The 22,444-nt window shown below is 34.8% G+C and overlaps 1 protein-coding gene across 1 annotated transcript in view; it reads right to left on the reverse strand.

The window, feature by feature from the left end:
- Positions 1-22,444, reverse strand: part of Esr1 (estrogen receptor 1) — a 277,400-nt gene that overhangs the window by 139,476 nt on the left and 115,480 nt on the right. The gene's annotated exons all lie outside the window — the stretch shown is intronic.

The raw sequence follows: 22,444 nt of genomic DNA on the forward strand, positions 1-22,444 counted from the left end.
TGGCTATATTATTCCTCCTCCAACTCTGAGCACCACAGTATGGAGCAATGCCTTCCACTTGAGGGAGGGATAAGGAACTAAATGCTGGCCTTTGACCTAAATGCTAAAGCCCATGGACCTCAGCCTGCCCCAGTAAGACAGACCTGTATTTCAGCTCATACCACTTTCAGCCAGATATAGTGGTTATGGACCTTGAAGAGACAATAGCAGGCAAGCCATAGTAACATGGGTGTTGGAATTGCCCCATACTGCACAAGTCTCACTGGACTGTGAACTCTTAGTGTGCCCTAGCATTCAAGAAGCCATAGTGGCCATAGGACTGCCAGCCCCATCCCTGATACAACCCCAGGCAGAACAACATGGACATTTATTGTCCAATGGGGAAAGAAGTGGGTCATAGGCACAACATATAACTTGACCCTCCACAGTAAGAACCAGTGCCAAGCAGAAACCCATGATACCAAAACAAAATGGTAGTAGCAAGATCTAACTTAAGGACACTTACCCTAAAAGCAAACAGATTCAATTCTCCAGTTAAACGACAAAGTGATTGAATGGATTAAACTATAGACAAAACCAAACACTGCTTATAGGAAACTCACTTCAGATCTAATGACATGTGAGGATTGAAAATAAAGAAATAGGAAAAGATGTTCTAGGCCAATGGAAGCCAAAAGAGAGCAGGCATAGCCAAACCTGTACTACACAAAAATAGACTTTAAGTCAAAAGCAGTAAATAGAGAGAAGGAGAGTTATTGCATAATGATGAAGAAAGGATTCAATTTACCAAAAGGAAATAACAAAACTAAAAATCATTAACAGGAGAAACTTTTGAAACTATACTAAAACACTAAAATTTAACAACATTCTCCTGTACAACCAATGAAAAGAAAATTAAGAAGGAAATTTAAAACTTTGAAACTATCATTTCCAAATGATGGTGGAAACAACATACGAAAACCCAGCAGATAGAGCTAAAGTTGTACTAAGAGGAAAGTTTACTAATTTGCATATATTGAACCATTCTTGCATTACTAGGGTAAATCTCACATGATCATAATGAACAACCTTCTTAATGTTTTGTTGGATTTGGTTTGCTAATATTTTGTTAAGAATTCATGCATGTGAGTTCACTAGGAATATTGACCTGTACCCTTGTCCTGTATCAAAAAGCAGACAGATCTCAAAAAATGCCCTACTTTTGTACCTCAAAGAACTAAAAACCATGAAGAAAACAAAGCCAAAATTGATAGAAGAAAAGAAATAATGAAGAACAGAACAACAACAAATGTAAAAGATTAAAACAATACCAAACTTGGGCCGGGGATTTAGCTCAGTAGTTCCACTGACTGCTTGGAAAGCACAAGATCCCAGGTTCAATCCCTGGTACCAAAAAAAAAAAAAAAAAAAAGGGAGGGGGTGAAGGGAGGGCAGGGATAAGGGGAAAAAATGAGAATCAAGACTTGTCATGTAGAGGTACAGGATCCCAACAATGAATGTAACTGTGCTGTATCCCCCCTAAAATGTACCAATAAACTCAATTAAAGCTGGAAAAAAAAGGAAGAAGATTTGATTTTTTGAAAATAAGCAAAAGCAAGCTTTCAGATAGACAAAGAAATAACAAGTCACACCACAGAAATGAAAATGATTATTAGAGTTTACTTTTGACAACTCTATGCCAACAAATTTGAGAACTAAGAAGACATGAAAAAATTCCTGGACACATATACCTTGCCAAAACTGAATCACAAAAAGTAAAATAAATCTGAAAAAAATAATATTGACTAACAAAACTGCATCAGTCACAAAACTCAGAATCATATTTCTTCTCTGCTGAATTCTACCAAACATTTAAATAACTAATAGCAATTATTTTCAAGTTATACAAAACATTCCAGAATAAAGAACCTTCCAAAATCCTTATTATTATCATGATGACAAACCAGATAAGGACACACAAGAGAAAGCTGCAGACTAACATCTTTAAAGAACAAGCATGCAAAAATTCTCAACAAAATACTAGCAAACCCAATCCAACAAAATATTGAAAATGTCATTCGCCATGCCCAAGTGGGATTCACCCCAGGGATCCAAGAATGGTTTGGCTTATGCAAATTAATAAATAGGACACACCAATAGAATGAAAGAAAAAAATCTTTCTAATCAGTTTAACAGATGTAGATAGATGATTTGATAAAACTCAATAACCTTGCATGACAAAAACTTGAACAAATTAGCTATAAAGTACATGCCTTAATATTGAAAAGATCAAATACCAGTAGAATAAGACAAGAGCTTATATATATTGAATAGAACAAAGCTGAAAGCTTTCTCTCTAAGATTCAAAACAAGACAAGAATGCCTACACACTTTCATCATTTTTAGTCAATCTAGTAGTAATAATCCTAACCACAGCAATAAGGCAAGACAATTAAATACCATCCAAACTGCAAAGCAGAATGTCAAATTGTCACTGCTTATCTTATACAGAAATTATAAATTACAAAGACTCCACCAAAAACCTTTTATAATTAATAAATAAACTCAAAGGGCTGGGGATTTAGCTCAGTGGTTCTGCTGCCTGCCTGGCAAGCTCAAGAACCCAAGTTAGGCCCCCAGTACCCCCCGCAAAAGAAACAGACCTAGAAAATAAACTCAGCAAGTTTTCAGGATAAACAACATGCAAAAATGAATAGCACTTCTACAGATCAATGTTGAACCAAAAAAGAAAAAATCAAGAAAACAAAGCAATCCTGTTCACAATAACTACAAAACTAAACCAAACAAGATACTTCAAAATAAGCCTAACCAAAGAAGTGAGAGTCTACATTAAAAACTGCAAAGCACTGATGAAAGAAGTTGAAGTAGACACACATAAAACAATGAAAGATATCTGTGTTTATGAATTGGAAAAAGCAATGTTGTTAAAGCATTCGTATCATCTAATGTGATCTACAGATTTAATGGAATTCCTATCAGAATACAAGGGACATTCTTCACAAAATAGGGAAAAAAAACTAAAATTTTCATGAAACCACAAAAAACTTGAGAAAGACAGAAAGAGGAGACATTAAAATATTTGACTTCAAAATATAGTACAAAGCTATAGTAATGAAAAAGCAGCATAATATTGGCATAAAAAGACATATATACTAGTGGAAAAGAATAGAGAGCTTAGAAGATATTCACACATCTACAACCAATTGATCTTCAGTGAACACACTAAGAATACATTCTGGGGAAAGAGTAGTCTCTTCGGTAAATGCTGTTGGGAAAACTAGATGACCATATAGAGAAGAATGAAACTAGATCACAATATCTTACCATACAAAAATGAACTCAAAATGGATTAAGGATTTAAATGTAAGACATGAAATTGTGAAACTACTAAAAACATAGGCGAAGCACTTGAGGACATTGGAATGGACATGGATTTTTCTAGATAAGCCCCCCAAAGCACAGGCAATGAAAACATCAGACAAATGGGGTCACATCAGACTAAAGGCTTCTGCACAGCAAAAGAAATAAGAGAATAAACAGACTAAAATACAAAGGAAGAAAATAATTGAAAATTCTCTACAGATATGAAGTCAGAACACTATACCTAAGAAACTCAACTCAGTAACAAAATGATCATTATAATCATCATGATATGACCAATAGACCTACATACAGGAAAACATTACTCAAAAGAAGGCACATGAAAAACCAACAGGTATTTGAAAGAAATGCTCATCATCATTAATCATCCGAGAGGGGGCTGGGGATTTAGCTCAGTGGTTCGGTGGCCTTCCTTGCAAGCGCAAGGACCCGAGTTCAATCCCCGGTACCCCAAAACAAAAACAAAACAAAACAAAACAAAAAATCATCAGAGAAGTGCAAGTCAAAATCAACAGTAAAATATTACCTTGCACTGGGTAACATGGCTATTATACAAAGAGACAAAGATAACAAGTGTTAGTGACAGTGTGGAAAAAAGGAACCCTTCCATACTTTTGGATTGTACTCAAAAAATTAAAAACAAAGAACTACTGTTTGATCCAGCAATTCCACTACTAGGTATATATCCATACGAAATGAAATCGGTGGGTCAAGGGAACATCAGCACCCCTTGCTTGTCCATAGGAGCACTATTCACACTAGCTAAGAAATGGAAACAATCTAAGCGTCCATCAACTGATGAATGGATAACGAAAATAGGATACATATACTCAGTGGAGTACATTCAGCCACAGAAAATAATAAAATTTTGTTTGCAACTACATGAATAGAAATGGAAGATGTGGTGTTACATGCAATAAGCCAGGCAGAGAAAGTCAAGTACTAAATAATGTCACTCATATGTGGAATCTTAAAAAGTGGATCTCACAGAAGTTGAGGATAGAATAGCTGATCCACAAAGCTGAGAAGGGTAGAAGGGAGAGAAAATGAGAAAGATTGGTCAAGTGGCACTAAGGTACAGTTACATAGGAGAAATAAATTATTGTGTTTGTTGCAGAGTCAAATGAAAACAGATAATAATAATATGCTGTATATTTTCCAAAACAGCTAGAATTTTGAATATTTTCACCACAAAGAAATGACATCCTGATTTGAGTATTGCGCAATTAATACACATATTGAAATAACTAAAATGTACATAATTTTGTATCAATTGAATATATTTTAATCTTTAGGGATTAGTTTTAAAAGGCATTTAAAAAGCATCTTGTAAGCATCCTTACTACACAAGTAGACCTTCTAGTAGTGCACACTTAAGAATAGTGACTTGCCAGAAATGTATGTTACAGCCTCAGGATACCAGCAGTGCTAAGAAACTTTCTCATAACTACTAAACTGCACCTTGATATCTTGAAATTGACCCAAGTCATGCTATGCTAATGAAATGCTATTAGCTTAACAAATACTTTTTAAAATTTTTATTAGTGCATGTTTGCAATTCATACAGTTTACAGTCATCTTGGGAGTGACTACGTGTACATATTACAGCTTTTTTAAAAAAATCTCTTTCTGCTTCCCTCCTCTCTTCTTTGGGTTCCCCAGTACCCTTTTTCACACTTGTTATTATTCATCTCAGCTCATGTTATGGCACATAATGTCCACATTCCTTGAGATTATTAGTATCATGGACATGGTGAATCCTCACTCCACCTATTTCTCCATCCCCTGCCCCTCACCCCTCACCCCTCACCCTCGGTCCCCTGGACTCCTTCCCATCTGCAAGAGGTCCATCCCTTTGCCTCCTTTTATTCTTGCTTTATTTTCTCTTAGATTGTAATTTGTGCCCTACTCAATGAGGAATACCTTAAGGTATTCAAGCTCGTGTGTCTGATTTATCTCACTGAACATTACACTTTTTGGGTGCACCTATTTTCCTACAAATGTCTCAAATTTTTCATTCATTTTATATTCATTAAGTTTACTGGTGCATTTTAGGTATACAATATGATGACATTTATCATTGGGAATGTTTACCTTGACATGGTGTATCTTGGTCCTTATTTTTTCCCCTTTCCCCTGCCTGCCCTTTAAGCCCTCCAACCCTTCTTATTTACAAGGATTTGTTTCCATTATTTTTCTTTGCTCGTATTTTTTTCCTTTCCCTTCTTTCCTTTCCCCTTCCTCTTTCCCTTCGGACCTTTTCTTCCTATTTCACAGTATGTATTATACATTTTGATACTCATAGTATTCTATTATATATAGGTATCACAATTTTTTTATCCAATCATCTGTTGATAAGTACATGGACTTCTTCCGGGATTTAGATATTATGAATTGTGCTGCTATAAATATTGGTAGGCAGGTATTGCTGTAATATAATGATTTCATCTGTTTGGGGAAGAAAGCTGGAAGGGGGAGAGCTAGTGCACATGGAATTTCTAATTTCAGTTCTTTGAGAAATCTCCACAATTATCTCTATAATAGTTGTACTAGTTTACAATTAAGTGAAATAAATCGGACACACGTGCAAATACCGCACTGTTTCTCTGGTGTGAGAAACTAAAAGTGTAAAGAAGGACCAAAATGTATAATAGATATTGTGAAATAGGAAGAAAATGTTCAAATGGAAAAAGGCCCAAGGAAGAGGGAGAGGGAAAAGAAGAGAGGGAAAATTTTAAAATGAAAAAAGAAAGATAAAATAGAAACAAAGCTCTGGTAAATAATAAAGGGAAGGGGGTGGAAGGGAATGGAGGGGAATGAGAAAAAAAGAAGAAACAAGATAGATCATGTACAGGTACAAATTTCATACAACGAATGTGATCATTGTGTATATCTAAACTATACCAATAAATTTAATTAATGAAAAAAGAGAAATGAACAGATACTTCACAGAGGAAGAAACACAAATGGTCAAGAATGTTTAGGTCCTCTTCGTTTAAGTTTGGTAATTCATATGTATCTAGGAATCTGTCCATTTCTTCTGTATTTTCCATTTTATTGGTGTACAGGTTCTTGATGATCCTCAGGATTCTGCTGTTCTGTTGTAATTTCACCCTTTTCATACTTGCATGCATTTGGGCTTTGTCTTTCCTTTTTTTTAATGTAAGATTGTCTAAGGGTTTGTCAATTTTGTTTATTCTTTCACAGAACCAACTCTGTGCTTCATTGATGTTTTTGCATCATTCTCTTAGTCTCTATTGCATTGATTTCTGCTCTGATCTTTATAATTTCCTCTCTTGTATGAGCTTTGGGTTTATCCTGCTGTTGTTTTTGTAGAAGCTTGAGGTTTAGCATCAGATTATTTAATTGAGCTCACTCTCTTTCCCTAATAATGAATATTCACTGCTATGAATTTTCCTCTCAAGACAGCTTTCATTGTGCCCCATAGATTCTGATAATGTTGTATTGACATTGTCATTTAATTATAGCAACTGTCTGATTTCTTCTTTAATTTCCTCTGTGACTCACTGGTTATTCAGAAGATATATTCAACATCTCTGGCCTCTAGAGAAACATAAATTAAAACTATGCTAAGATTCCATCTTACTCTAGAAAAAATGGCAATCATTAGGAATTAGGAAACCAAACAATCACAAATGCTGGCATGACTGTGGTGAAAAGGAAACCACCCTTCATCTTTGGTGGGAATGTAAATAAGTATTTTTTTTTTCTTTCATTGAGTTTATTCATACACTTTAGGTATACAGTACAGTTACATTCATCATTGGATCTTGTACCTTTACATGACAGGTCTTGGTTCTCATTTTTTCCCCTTGTCCCTGCCCTCCCTTGAACCCCTCCTCCCCATTTACAAACACTTTATTTCCATTTTTTCATTTTCTCATATATTTTTCCCTTATTACCTTTCCCCTACCCTTCCCACTTCCCCTAAATTTTTAGCCCTTTTCTTCCTATTTCACATTGTCAATTATTTCATTTGGATCTTATGTACTATTATAATTTTTCACACCAGACAAACTATTCAGTATTTACGCAAGTATTTTTTAAAAGACCAAATTAACAAAAGCTGCTATATTTTCAAAAAAGTTACTCTTTGCAAAACCGATTCTCAGGGTGCAAAAGTTATTAGATTTATATACAGGAAACTATCATTTCAGTAAAAAGTTAATACAACTCCTTTTAATACTAAAATGAGAAATAAAGTCTATAATGTATCACCTGTTCTATAACTCCATAGTAAATGAATAATTAATGTGAGCACTTTATTCTTTTTTGTTCTAGTTTGTCAAGGAATCTGGACAAGTGTGTGACTACAAAAATTTTAATATACACCATTTATTCTTGTAGGTTTAAACTAGGTATATTAGGTGACATTTTATAAAATAAATAGATGTCATCAACCCATCCTATTCACTCAATTTTAATGTATTTATCAGAGCTCTTGGAATAAGTGACAATAATAAAGATTATTATCACTAGCACTAATATGCATCAAGCACCTACAATGTACTTCACTTACATATACTACATGGAAGCATATTATAATTAATTTGTTTGCACAAGAAATGTGAAAAGTAATTACTGCATTGCTGCTTGGAGAGTTTCACAAACTTGTCCATGACCATTCTCTGAGACTTCCCTTGAAATGAAACTGGTTTTGTTCTGGATTTTTTTGAGGGGGGGATAAATAGAGATTTTGAATCTACCCATTACACAGAGGCAGAGTTGATACATTTAGGGATCTCATAAGTAAAGCATGTCAGATGAGAACAGTGGTGTGTGAGCAGCTGTGAGGCACAGTAAAAAACTGCATGTGACAGAATCCCAGGGTGTGTACGGCTCAACTAAGAAAAAAATAGTATTTTACTTGTACTTAGTATGTAATTATACAAATTACTGCTGATAATATTGCACAAATATTTTATAGAAGCTAAAAATCTAACCAGAATTTGGTGGAAAAAGAAAAAAATAATCCAACTTCTACTTCAACTTTACTCTAGGTAAAGTGAGAACTGAAGATCAGAGCCAATGGTAACTAGTTGTCTCTGTGGTACAAACAGCTATTCCTTAGTTATAAACAGCCGTGGAGCCATAGGAGTGGCATGGATGATAAAAATCTAATGACAAAGCTAAAACTTCATCTTCTGATCCTTTCCAAGACATTTTCCAGAATTGTTTGTAGAGAAGCAACACAAGCTCACCCTCTTTTGTCTATCTTGTTTTAATTATCCAGGGGAAGGCCCAAAAGACAAAACTACCAGTTCTTAAACAGAGAGGGAAAAAACTCTCACTTGATTGTTAAGCAAGCAGTAAATATTAAATAAACAATTATTGAGAATAAAAAAGGGTATAGGTTGTAAATAGCATCTTGCTTATAGCATTAAATAAACAAAAAATGCCCCATATAGTCATTTAGTACATTAAAATATCATTTTCAGAATATTTGAGCTTATGGACTGGATACACTAGTTTACTTCATTATTAGCACTCAAGTTGTGTCACTGATTAAATTTTATTTCCCTCAGGTAAGACAACTCTATCTTCATCATATTAATATGAGGATTTAGAGAGGCTAAGTGTAGAATCTCTACTTAATAACACTTATTGTGGATTTAAGTGATTCTTTTCTCACACTGGTAGGTGTTAATTTAAGGAAATTTACTAAGCCAATCATTCTAGAAATGGGAATTAGAATGAAAAGGAGAGGATCCATGCCTACGGGGCTGTCCAGGGAAGGCAGCTTTGAGGAGTCACTTCAAAAGTTTCCTGAATTTCAGGGCTCAGCTGAGAGACCCTGTAGAGGCTAAGTCCTGGAAGAGGAAAGGGGCCAAAGACATGTCAACTGCTTAAACAGTAGACGTCCTGGCCCTAAAATAAAAATATCTGTTCTAATGAGTCAAGTGCCTGAGTAATTTTGAATGACTGTTTATAATTATTTTAGAGTTTAACTATCATTCTTTTTTAGTTGTTAAATTTTTCAATTTAGCCATTGAATCTCACGAAAAGTTAACATACTGTATTATCTGAATTTCATTAATGACAATACATTGGATTATTTGCTTCTAATCTAATGCATTCTATTTTTAAATGTTCTTTAATTGAAATTATCCTTTAGCCTCCTAATAACCTATGCCTGTACCAAGAAAAAGTAGTATAATACTAGTAAAGTTATTTTTCCAGTTTCCTGTGACTACTTCATTATATTACTAAATAGTTTGAACATTTGTGTAATCACTTTTCTTTCATTTCTCAATAATTTCACATTACTCATGAGGTATTAAAAATCCAGGCAAAAATGTACACTAAAAGCTTTTCAAATTCAACACGTTGGAGAAAACAGAAAGACTGAGAAATAAAAAATAAATTAGGATGAGAACTAATAAAATTTCTTCATAAGGATTCTTATGCATAAATTCTAATACTCTCCTTTCTCAGAGTGAATCTTCTAAGAGTAACAAAGAAGAATAGATTAACAGTTATGTACTTGGTCATCTCAAGGGCAACATGGGATTTGCAAAGCTTATGGGCCACATTACTGTATTGGTGCAATGCCCTTATAAAAGCATTAGATTATGCTATATCTTTAAATTATATAATTATAGATTATTATTAACTTTGCTGCCTCTAAAGCCAAGGACCCTATGAATTATCCATTTCATTGAATTAATTTTATTGGTACATTTAAGGTATAAATTTAGTGACATTCGATATCATTCGATATCGAATATCGATATCATTCGATATCATTCAAATATCATTCGATATTTGCACCTTTACATATTCCACCTTGGTCCTTATTTTTTCCCCATTGCCCTACCCTCTCTTCAACCCCTCTACCCCTTCTTATCTGCATAGACTTTGTTTCCATTTTTTCTTTTTCTCATGTTAATTCCATTCCCATCTTTCTTTTCCCCCACCCCTCCCATTTCCCCTTCTGCTTTCCTCCTATTTCAAATTATCTGTTATACCTTTTAGTCCTTATTTATACTTTCAGTTTCTCATACAAGAGAAACTACTCAGTATTTACACATCTGTATCCTATTTATTTCACTTAATAGTATCACCTCAATGTGCATCTATTTAGTTTTAAATGTCTCTAGTCTGTCATTCTTTATGCCTGAGTAGTACTCCAGTTTATTAAACACACACACACACACACACACACACATTTTCTTTATCCAGTCTCCCATTGATGGGCAATTGGGATGCTTCCAACTTTTACCTATAATTAATTGTGCTGCTATGAACATGGGTGAACATCTATCACTGTGGTACGATCCTTTTAATTCTTTGGGGAAGATACCCAGCAGGGGAGTAGCAGGGTCAAATGAGACCTCCAATCCTAGTTTTTTGATATCCATTTCACTTAACGCTTATTAATATTCTTTCTTTTCTTCCTTTCAAATCCAAAGAATCACCATAATGGAACAAGCATTTCCTCACATAACTCTTGCTTTAGTCCCTTCTCTTCTGTACACTGCCACCATCCATGATTAGATAAATGTCCCCCAAAGGTCCATGTGTTGAAGGCTTGGTCAGCAGCCTGTGATGCTACTGGGAAAGGTGGAACTTCCAAGAAGTGGGTCCTCATGGGAGGAAGATAGGTCACTGGGTGGAATCTCTCAGAAGTAGAACCAACTAGGAGGAAATGAGGTCACTAGGGGAACATCTTTAAGGGGGATATTAAAACCTTGGCCACTTCTTATTTCTCTCTTTGCTTCCTACTTGCTATAAGGTGAGCAGTTCCCTTGGCCATGAACTTCCACCATGATGAACTGCCTCACTAGAGGCCCAAAGAAACAGGGCCAACTACCCATGAGCTGAAACGTCTGAAACCACAAGCCAAAATAAACCTTTCCTCTCTTTATGTTGATTATCTCAGGTGTTTTATTATAATAACAGAAAACCAACTAACACATCATCGCAATTCATCTCTTCATACCTTCTTGTCTGTCACCTTGCTGGCCTTCACTGCCCCCTCCAATTCAGCTAACTGGTGACCAGTTAATCTCCACTTTTAATCGAGCTACTGTCTGTCTAAATCCATCAGCAAGTGTCTTGGCTGTCAGCAGGAGTTGTTTAATTAACTCTGAAGAATGGGCAGTTCCAAAGGGGATATCAGAAATGATACTATTTCCATTTGTCATAGGTAGGTAGATAGATAGACAGATGCAGATGACACATATATATGATATATATATGCTTAGACAAATATATATGCTATGATGTATATCAGCTATGTTTATATGTAATATATATTAGTTTTAATTTAAAAATACACTGAACTACTGAATAAATCAAAACTCTAAATTAAGATTCATAGATTTCCACAAATACTCCAAAATACTTTTCAAAACTATCTCTACCATTCTTTTCATAAACCTTTTGTTTTTGTAGAACAAGATTATGCTTATATCTCTTTATAACACAATCCAATACTGCCATCTTGTTCTCCATGACTTTTCTTCATCCAGCCTCAAAACTTCAAAGTCCCATCTCATCCAGAATGAATCTTGGACTCCAGTCTCATGGCTCCACTTCCTTTGCTCTTGAGCTTTTATTCCCTGTGCTATGTGCTGTACTATTTTACCTATTAAATCACACCCATGCCCCTCTTCCTTTGCTGTACTTTGGGCTTTACTGCAGGCAGGAAGTGGAAGTAATTGCAAGGTTCACCTCAATTATTATTGTTTTACTCTACAACTATTATCCTGTACCAGTTGATAACTAATGTTTAAAAATAGCTATTTCATATATTTTGTCAAGTTTTTTATTCATCTGTTTTACGTTTCCTTTAGGAAGATAATCTAGTATTTGTCACTCCATCTTGGCTTGAGGTAAATGTTATTCAGATCGTTAGTTTTAACAAAATCCCGTATTTTCATCTTGTTGCTATCAACAAACTATCAGTTTGAAGTCCGCTATTTCTTCTTCTAAAGTTTTTCCTGCATGAATCTTATTAGGATCTCCTTTTCCTCTTCTGTAAAGTGTAATGAACAAAAGGCTTTCAAGTCCAGTTTTTAAAAGTTGAGAGGAGAGGAATTAAAGGTTATTTTCAGTAAGGATAAACTTAGCACTTTGACCTAATTTATCTCCCAAGTGCCAAGTTCAAGGGTCTCAGGCCTTTAACTTGCTCTCTCCATTTCCTAATGCTGATTCATTGCTTGCACATTGCAATTCTTGTTTTCCCATCTGCTAACCATGAGAGTATTTCCATTCTCCTTTATCTGATGATCTTAGCTGATCTGGAGGATGATAGACTGGAGACAAGGCTGCTCCCAGGCCCTTCATAGTGTAACTTATGGAGGCAGCATAAGCTCATGACCCTAGAAAAAGTTATCTCTCCAGAGATGTGCAGCCCTTCTCATGCTCCTTAAGTTCCATTGTGCAAATGTAACTCTCCCTTTATTCATGGGATGATTTATCACCTGTGTAAGAGGAGTAGATTTCCAAAGCAAGTTGAAAAAGTCTTCCTGGTTCATGTTACATGATGACAAAAAGGCACAGAATGGTATGATTGAAGGAAACTGGAATTTGAAAAAAATCCCAAAAAGTCTTCAGTTTTCTGGAAGTCCAGAGTTACTACAGAGCACCTGAGGTTCCAGAATTTAGAGAAACCAGAGACCAATGGGAGATCTGTGTCATTTTGTTGAGTATTTCAATCTACTGTAAGCTGTTGTTTATGGGGCATTGTTCAAACATTACTGAAAGACATAATTTCATTAACTAATTGAAGTAATAGACATTTGTTAGTTCTTGGTTTCCTGGCATATTAATTGTCTTCCTATACTTGAGTTTCCTAGTTTATGAGCTGGATAATGCCTGAACTCGTATTTCACTTCAAAAGCCATAAGGACAATTCCCGCTTTCTGTGGATACATATTCTAAGGAGAAAGTAGACTGCCTGGGTGCCATCCACAGCATGCTTAGCCCAGAGACTCTGTGGCCAGGACAGGGCCAATTCAATCTGCTGCCCTCCCATGACTCGAGTGCCCAAAAGAAGAGGCAAGTCAGCCTGCCTGTTGCAAAGAGTGCTCCATGTGCATAAGCACTGGCTCCACACTTTTCTTGATGTCACCTGATCTCCAAGCCTGTTTCTTCAATCGTCTCATTAACTCTGTGACCTAATCCAAATCGCTCCAATAATTTTTTCTCTGCTTAAGCAAGAGCCAGTTTGTACTGCATGCAGTCAGCAGTAATAAAAATAGCAAACATTTATTAAACCCTTGCTATATACAGCTCATCTGAGCCCCGGATCTAAATTCTTTAATTTCATTTTCAAAGCCAAAATGTAAGAGAGGGACTACAATATCTCTTTCTATAACCAAGGAAATCGAGGTATAGAAGTGGGGTTTGAACACAAGGCCAAAACTCTTAAATGCCATGCCACTGCTACCTCAGTAAACAGACTGGTGCAATTTGTACAAACCTCTAAGCATTGTTAATCAACAAAATAAATAGTTCCCACTTCGTTTTCTTGTTTACATTTGGGACCCTAGAATCCCTGGAAGGTAAACTATTAGATAGGCCAGAGCTTTTATTGATTCACCAGAGATACAATCATGATTCTATAATTCTTGGAATTTTCAGCTACAACATTTCTTATCTAAATTCTAGTTTATATAAATTCTAGTCTACAAATTTAAATAATATATTTCCTCATTTTTCCATTCATGCTTTTATTAATGCAAATTATTTGACTATTAATAGACCATAGTATTTGACTATCAGATGTATTTTCCCAAATGAAGCAGGCAGTCTAAAATTCATATCTATCTCTAACCAAAACAGCTTTCAGAAGCACCTTCCCCTTGATTTTTTTTGAAGATGCTACAACCAGTTGAGAATGGGTAAAAGAGGCTCACTGGTTTCAAAAACTGTCACATATCACTTAGGTATACATCTTCACATAAATGGTGCACTTTAAATCAGTTTTAACTTAATTGATTCATTCATACAACAAAAAAATGTTGATAGCCAGGTATTCCTGTGGTATAAAAGGACAAATTACCTATCATCAAAATACTCTTTATTTTTCTGAGATAGATACACATTCAATAAATAAATAATGTCATATAATTGTAAATGCCAGGAGGAAACAAGAGTAGAAAGGGGAAGAGGAGGGTATTTAGAACAGGAAACATTTCTCTGAGAACAGAGACCAGAGCAAAGCAAGCAGAACAGCTGTCCCTGCTGTAGAAAGAAGGACCATCAGAATCCCCACACTAAGAAGAAAATGCAGCCAAAAGGTTCAAAGAAGAGCCAGAGACCAAGAAGGGCAGAGGCCTCAGCAAAGAAGAAGTAGGCACCAAAAGCCACCCCAACAATGTATGTAGACTAAGTGGAGGCCTGAGATTGTACTCGGAAGGTGATAAGAAGCCATTATATTTTAGCACTGGAGTGACATGATAGGATATTTAGTTTTAAAGTACTGCTCTGGCACCTCTAGGGAGACCTTAAAGCCAATAGTGACAGGTGTAGAACAAGTTAGCAAGCCATTGCATTTTAGTAGGTGACAGAAAAGAGCTTATATTAGGGTGATGGAAAAGAAAGTGAGAAGTACCAGAGTTCAGAGTATATTTTCAAATGAAGCAAGATTTGTTGACAACTTGGATGAAGAAAGACAGGAAAGGGAAATTTTTTAAATCATTCTGATTAGTGAAAAAAGCAGCAATATAGAAGAACAGATGTATAATAAAAGATGTAAGCCCTGAGGAAAAAATAAAAAATAAATGCTAGAGATGTAAAAACACTGAAAAGGAAGTGAAGACTGTCTTTAATGGTTTATCAGCAGACTCAAACTGGCCTAGGAAAGAATCACTGAGGTGGAATTTAAGTCAGTAGAAATACCCCAAATTAAGTTCAAACTACCAAAAGATTATAATCAAAAGGTGTAACATAGGCACAATTGGAGTTATTAGTAGGAAAACCAAGAGAAAAAGAAGAAATATCTGAGGTAATTAGCTGAAAATGCTGCAAAATTAATAACAGACACCACATTGTAGATGCAGGGAGCTCACAGAACAGCAAAGGGAATAGGAGAATCCCCCAAAATAACTCTGCCTAAGTTTATAATAAAACTGTATATAAAGAGAAAGAAAAATATTTTTAAAATCCAGAAGAAGAAGAATATCTAACTACAGAGAACAGAATAAGAATACATCAGATTTGTCTTCAGAAACCATGCATACAAGAAAGGAGAAATTTGTTGAAATATATAAAATGTTAAGGGAAAAAATAATCAACCTAGAATTAGAGGATCAGGAAAATCATCCTTCAAAAGTGAAGGAGAAATTTTTTCTTAAATCAGACAAAAAACTAAAAGAATTCATCACCTGCAGGAAATGTTAGAAGATCTTCAAGGAGGCAAAGACTCTATAAGTTAGAAATTTGTATTTACATATGGTATGAAAGATTGTTGGAGACAATAAACAAAAGCAAACAATATTTCAGAATTATTTATAAACCTACCTAATAACATTGTGTTTAAATTAATAATAATAACTCTGAATTAGGTGGTCATAACATATAGATAAATGAAATGAATGACAGAAATGTCACAAGGAACAGAATGGAGGGTTTGGGAACGTTTATGTACCTATTCTATGTGTAAAATAGTATAGGGTTATTAGAAGGAACACTTCGATTAGTTAAAAATATGTACTGTAAATGTCAGAGGAACAACTACAAAAAGATTAAGTATAATTGATCTGCTAAGAGAGGACATAAAATGGAATTAGATCAAATGTTCAAATTAAACCAGGGTGGCCAAAAAAAGAAGCCTCTGTCAATAAACATGAAATAGTTACAAACTTGGTTGATGTTAACCCAAGTACTTCAATAACTACTTTAAATATAAATGGTTTAAATATACCAAATGAAAGACAGACATTTGTCAAGACTAAATTGTATGTTTTCAACAAGAAATTGATAATGAAATTTAAAACTCTTGATATGTTAAAGGCAAAAAATACATGAGTTTATGATCTAATTTGAAAAAAAAAGTTGAAGCCACTATATTAATTTCAGACTAAAGAACAACGAAAGTTATCAAAGTTTAAGTTTGGGATTACATAATGATAGAAAAATCAGTTTTCCAAGAAAATAAAATAAACTAAATATATACCTAACAACAAAATATCAAAATATATAAGGCAAAATTGTTAAATCTGAAAGAAATTAATAGACAAATGCACTATTTTAGACTTTACCACGTCCATCACTAACTAGAAGTTCAAATAGGCAGAAGACCAATACAAATACAGTTAACATGAGCAACTATATATGGTCTTGATCTAACTGATATTTACAGAATACTCCACTAAAGACCAGTTTTCTCAAGTTTCAATGGAACATTCACCAACACTAGGCTACAAAATACCCTTAAACTTCATACAAAAATCATACATCTGATGTGATGCTCTCACACTAGAATGGAATAAACTGTAGATCACTAAGAGACGGTTACATGGAAATTTTCCATACATTTGGAGAGTGCACAATACCCATGGAATGGGGTGAACCTGACTCCATAAGCACAAAGTAAGCCTAGAAAGTATTGGTAGCCCTAGTGATAAACAACTGACTGACGGTCCTAGGCACAAGAGAAAGCCAAAGGTATTGCAGGCTACAAATTCATTGTGGGGATTTTGCCTGAAAGTGAATCCTCCTGCATGGCAGGCTAGCTTTGGAAAGAAATCCATGTAGCTCTTGCCACACATTAGGGTACTATCACCAGGACCCATCTTGACAGGATGTTGTCAAACTGCAGTGTCTGGTGATTCCGGGCTCTCACCCAATGAATTGGCCAGGACAGTGGAAAAATGGGAAAAATGACATTTATTTCAAGTAATAGAAGAAAAGGAGGAAAAGTGAGTAAGTGCAAAAATGCAACAAGAGAAAGGTGAAGGTATGCTTGTGTGCAGGATGAGCCACCACAAGAACAGGGACACAACAAACAGGAAGACAGCAGTGGTCTGAAGTTAATAATGACCCTCTTTTCTATCCTTTCAGATGTGGTCCCGGGGAAATTGGTCTGCACGTGTATCCTGGACCAATTTGACAGTTTCCCCTGATTGATTCTGGTTCTTTGTCATTGATAGTTTACATTCTGTTGTCCAGACACTTTTAAAGGACATGTGAGTCAAAAGAAGAAAAAAAAAAGAAAGGTCTGGAGATAAATTTTTAAATACTTTGATATAAATGAAAATAAAATTTTTAGAAAGCAGGAAAATTAGTGCTCTAAAGAAAATGTATAGTATTAAAGTGACTACATGAAGAATAAAAGTTTGATATAAGTAACCTTAGCTTCCCCCTTAGGAAATTAGAGGAAAAATGCAGATACATGTAAGGTAAGTAAAAATTAATAATAATTCAAATCACAAAAACCGAAAATAGGAACACGATGAGAAAATCAGCAAAACAGAAAGCTGTTCTTCAAAAATGTCAAAGTAACAAGCTTCTAACTAAGCCCATCAAGGAAAAGTGAGAAGATTTATCAACTACTAGTTTCATGATCATTAAAGGGATAGGATATCAATTTCACATCCCAAATTTTCATAATGTAGATGAAATGGACAAATTCCTTGAAAGACACAAACTATCAAGTCTCACCCAAGGAAAAGCAGCCTGTGTTTCTGTATCTATCAATGAAACTGAATCAATAATTAATAACCTCCCAAAAAATCAAAGCCCTAGATTCAGGTTGTTTTACAATTATTTCTAACAATTATTTAAGAAGAGGGCTGGGGATTTAGCTCAGCGGTTTGGTGGCCTGCCTTGCAAGTGCAAGGACCCGAGTTCAAGCCCTCGTACAAAAAAAAAAAATTATTTAAGAAAGAAACTACACCAATTTTTTACAATTTCTTTCAGAGAGCAGAGCAGAAGAAACACTAATTTATGCTATGAATTCATTAGCACACGAATACCAAAATTAGATAGTTATAAGAAAGGAAAAGTAGACAAATAATTTTTCTCATCACTGACACAAAATATGAGCTGATGTCAGCAACTCAAACAAAACAATATTTTTATATATCATGATCAAATGGAATTTATTCCAGATACTTAAAGCAATTTCAACACTTCAAAAATAAATTAATGTGATCTACCACATTAACAGAGAAAACTAAAAAAGTTATGTGATCATATTGATTGATGCAGAAAAAGGCTTTTGACACAATTCAACACCTCTTCATGATTTAGAAAAAAAACTCTTAGCAAAATATAGAGGAATATTCTCAATTTCATAAATGATATAAAAATAAAACCTACAGCTAATATTATCCTTAATCTTGAAGAACTGGATATTTTCTTCCCCAATCTAATCTAGATAAGGCTAAGATTTTTTCACTGTCCTTTCATTTTCAACATTATACTGGAAATCCTAGCAGGTGCAATAAGAAAAGAAGAGGAAGTGAAACTATGTGGTTTTGGAAAAAAATGAAACTGTCTGTATTCAATATGCTATGATGTTCCACACACACACACACAAAAGCAATAAATCAACAACAGGAATAACAGCAAAAATCTCTCAAAAATAATTATACCAAAATTACTGGATATAAGACTCATACACAAAAATCAATTGCTTTTCTCTATATCACAACAAATAGTTACAATATAAAGTTTATAGGGGCTAGGGATTTAACTCAGTGGTGCCACCACCTGCCTTATAAAGTATAAGATCCAGAGTTTGATCCCTGGTACTAAAAATAAATAAATAAATAATATAATAAAATAAAATTTACAAAACAACTATCTACAATAGTATATGAAGTGCTAGGATATCCATTACAAAATATGGCTAGATCTAAGTATTAAAAACAGTAAAACACCAATGAAAAATCAAAGAGTTTCTGAAAATTGAAGACATAATTTCATGGTAATAGATTATAAGTTCAATATTGTTAAATTTCCATGTAGCTTAATATTGAGAAGATGTAAATGCTTCTCAATTTATAAGTGCAGTGTAGCTGGGCATGGTGGCGTACGCCTGTAATCCCAGCACTCAGGAGGCTGAAGCAGGAGGATCGCTGTGAGTTTGAGACCAACTTGGGCTACATAGTGAGTTCCAGGTCAGTCTCAACTACATAGTGAGACCCTGTCTCAAAAAATACAAAAAGCAAAAAAAATATATACAAGTGCAGTGTATTCCGATAAAATTCACAGCAGTATATTATGCAGATATCAACAAACCGAGTCTGAAGTTTTAATGGAAAGACAAAAGACTAAGTATCAACTTTAATACTAGGGAAACTTGGATCTAGAAGTTAAAAGACCCACTAACTGATTCTAAGATTACAATAAAGGCTGCAGTAATAAAACACAGTGTGGTTTTGGTGAAAAATCAGACAGGTAGACCAGTGGATCACAATAGAAAGCCAAGAAACAGATCGTACAAATATACTCAACTTATGTTTGACAAAGGTGAACAACAGAAAAGACAATTATTTGAGCAAGCATTGCTGAAGCAACTGGATCTAAATGTGCAAACAACAAAAAGAAAATCTATCCACAAACCTTTTTCCTTACATAAAAATATAACTCAAACTAGATCACTGATCTAAATATATAATGCAAAACTACTTTTTGAAGAAAACATAGGGAAATTCTACATGGTATTGAGTTTGATAAGTTTTTACATACAAACAATAACAAAGCCCACAGAAGAATATAAAATAAATTAGATGTCACTAAAATTATAAAACTTTTCTGAATAAATATTGTTTAGACAATTAAAAGACATTCCAGAAACTAAAGTTTTACAAAATACATCACATACATAACTGGTTAAAGACTTGAAACAAAAATATGTAGTACAAAGAGCACGTGAAACACAACAAAAAGGAAAAAAAAGCAACTGATGTTAAAATGTGACATAGAATCTGGCAAAGAATTCATCAAAGAAATATACTCTTTCCCCAAAAGAAAAATCATCTTGAAAAAAAGTTCAATATCTTTTGTCATTAGGAATTATAGTCAAATGGAGTAGTGCACATCTCTGTTCGCAACACTTGGGAGACTGAGACAGAAGGATCACTGCAACTTCAAGGCTAGCCTGGGCTACATAATAGTTTGAGTCAGCTCAGACTAGAGTGAGACCCTACCTCATAAATAAATAACTAAATAACTGTAAATTAAAATAAAGGAACCAATCAAATGCCACTGTATACCTATTGAATGGCTAAGATCTAAAACACTAACTGAACCAAATGTTGACAAGAATGTAGAGCAATAGAAATCCTCATTCATTGCTAGTGGCACTATAAAGTCATCTGCTACTTTGGGAGACAAACTAAAAATATGAAGTTGAAAACAGTCTTACCGCAAGATGCAGATATTATAGGCCAGTGTGTTTACTCAAGAGATTTGAAAACGTGTTCACACAAAAACTTGCACAAACTATTAATAGTAGCTTTATTCCTAATTGCCATAAACCAGAAGCAACCATAATGTCCCTCGTAAGTGAATGGATAAATAATGGTCCGTACAAGAGAACATTATTCAGTCATTAAAAAGAAACAAACTATTCAACTGTGAAAAGACATGGCTAAAATTGAAGGGCATATTGCTAAGTGAAAGTAGCCAGTCTGAAAAAGCTACATACTATATGATTATAGTTACATAACATTCTAAAAAGGTTTAAAACTACACATGTTAAGCAGAGAAGACATTTACAGGTATTAAAGGTGAAAGGGAAGTGTTGAGTAGTAAGTGGATGAAGCACAATCGCCCAACCGTGGCAGCAGACTGGCAAGAGGTGGAACCACTGTGAGCTAACCTGCAGCCCCTGGCAAAGGCCCCTGACCTCAGCAGGACACCAGTGAGAGGTGGAGCCACACAGGTACCTGCAGGCCACCCTACCATGTACCCTCTGGCCTCCTGGCTGTGCGGTACCTGAATTCATACCACAGAGGCACAGGATGTCATAAAGGCATTCTCCTGAGCTCCAGCCTTAGTTTTGATTTAATTCACACAGTTAGAGGTGACAGATTAATAACTACCACAAAGTCTCATTTTCTAAGCTGTGCTTGATACTTTCGTGTTGCTGATTGTATCACTTGGGCTAAGATGTTGTGATTGACCTAATCAATTGTCTTCCTGGTAAAAAAAGAAAAAAAAGAGATTGCCTCAGAGTCATTAGAGATTCAAGAGCTAAAGACAAGGTATAATAGGAAGATCAAAGTATTGACCCAGGCATTAAACCGAGGATGGTACTAACAACAAAAATAGAAATGAGAAGACATTCAACCAAGGCCAAGCACAAACACAGGCTGCCAGCTCATCAAAGGCAAATTCTAGGAGTAATGAGGGGGGAAAGTCTGATAATCAATCACCTGGACACCCTGAACTGATAGCACAGGAAGTAACAAAACAGATGAATGAGGCTCTAGAACAATTCAAAAAAGAAATAATTTCCCAGGTCACTGTAGAGGTGGCAAGCAGACTGAAAGACATGATTAGAGACTCAAGAACAGAAACAGATAAAAAATACACGAGCTCAGGACCAGGATAGAAGCCATGAATGCCCAACATAGGAAAGAAATAGAATCCATGAAACAGATTCAAACAGATATCCAGGAGATTACAAGCTCTAATGAAAATACACAGAACAGACTGAGCTAATCTGATGACAGGATATCAGATATAGAAGACAGAATGGTATAGTCAATGACCATAAAAAGAAGAATCTCTTAAAAATAGTAAGGGAACATGAGAAGTCAATCCAACAGCTCCTAGATGATACAAAGAAGAATAATATACAGCTGAAAGGAGTCTATTAAAAAGCAGGAGAAAGTACAAATGACATTAAAAAAAAACTGTTCATGGAATTAATGACATAAAATTTCCCAAACAGAACAAAAGAATTTGACACACAGATAACTGAGGAATATAGGACTCCAAATAGCCATGAAAAAGAAGAGCAAGACAAACCCAAAGTCCCTACAAGGGAGGAAATTATAAAGATCATAGCAGAAATTAATGCAATGGACACTAAAAGAAAAATATTTAAAAAATCAATGAATTGAAAAGTTAGTTT

This window comes from Fukomys damarensis, unplaced genomic scaffold (genome assembly GCF_012274545.1).
Source record: "Fukomys damarensis isolate Sample0158 unplaced genomic scaffold, DMR_v1.0_HiC HiC_scaffold_14, whole genome shotgun sequence".
NCBI lineage: Eukaryota > Metazoa > Chordata > Mammalia > Rodentia > Bathyergidae > Fukomys > Fukomys damarensis.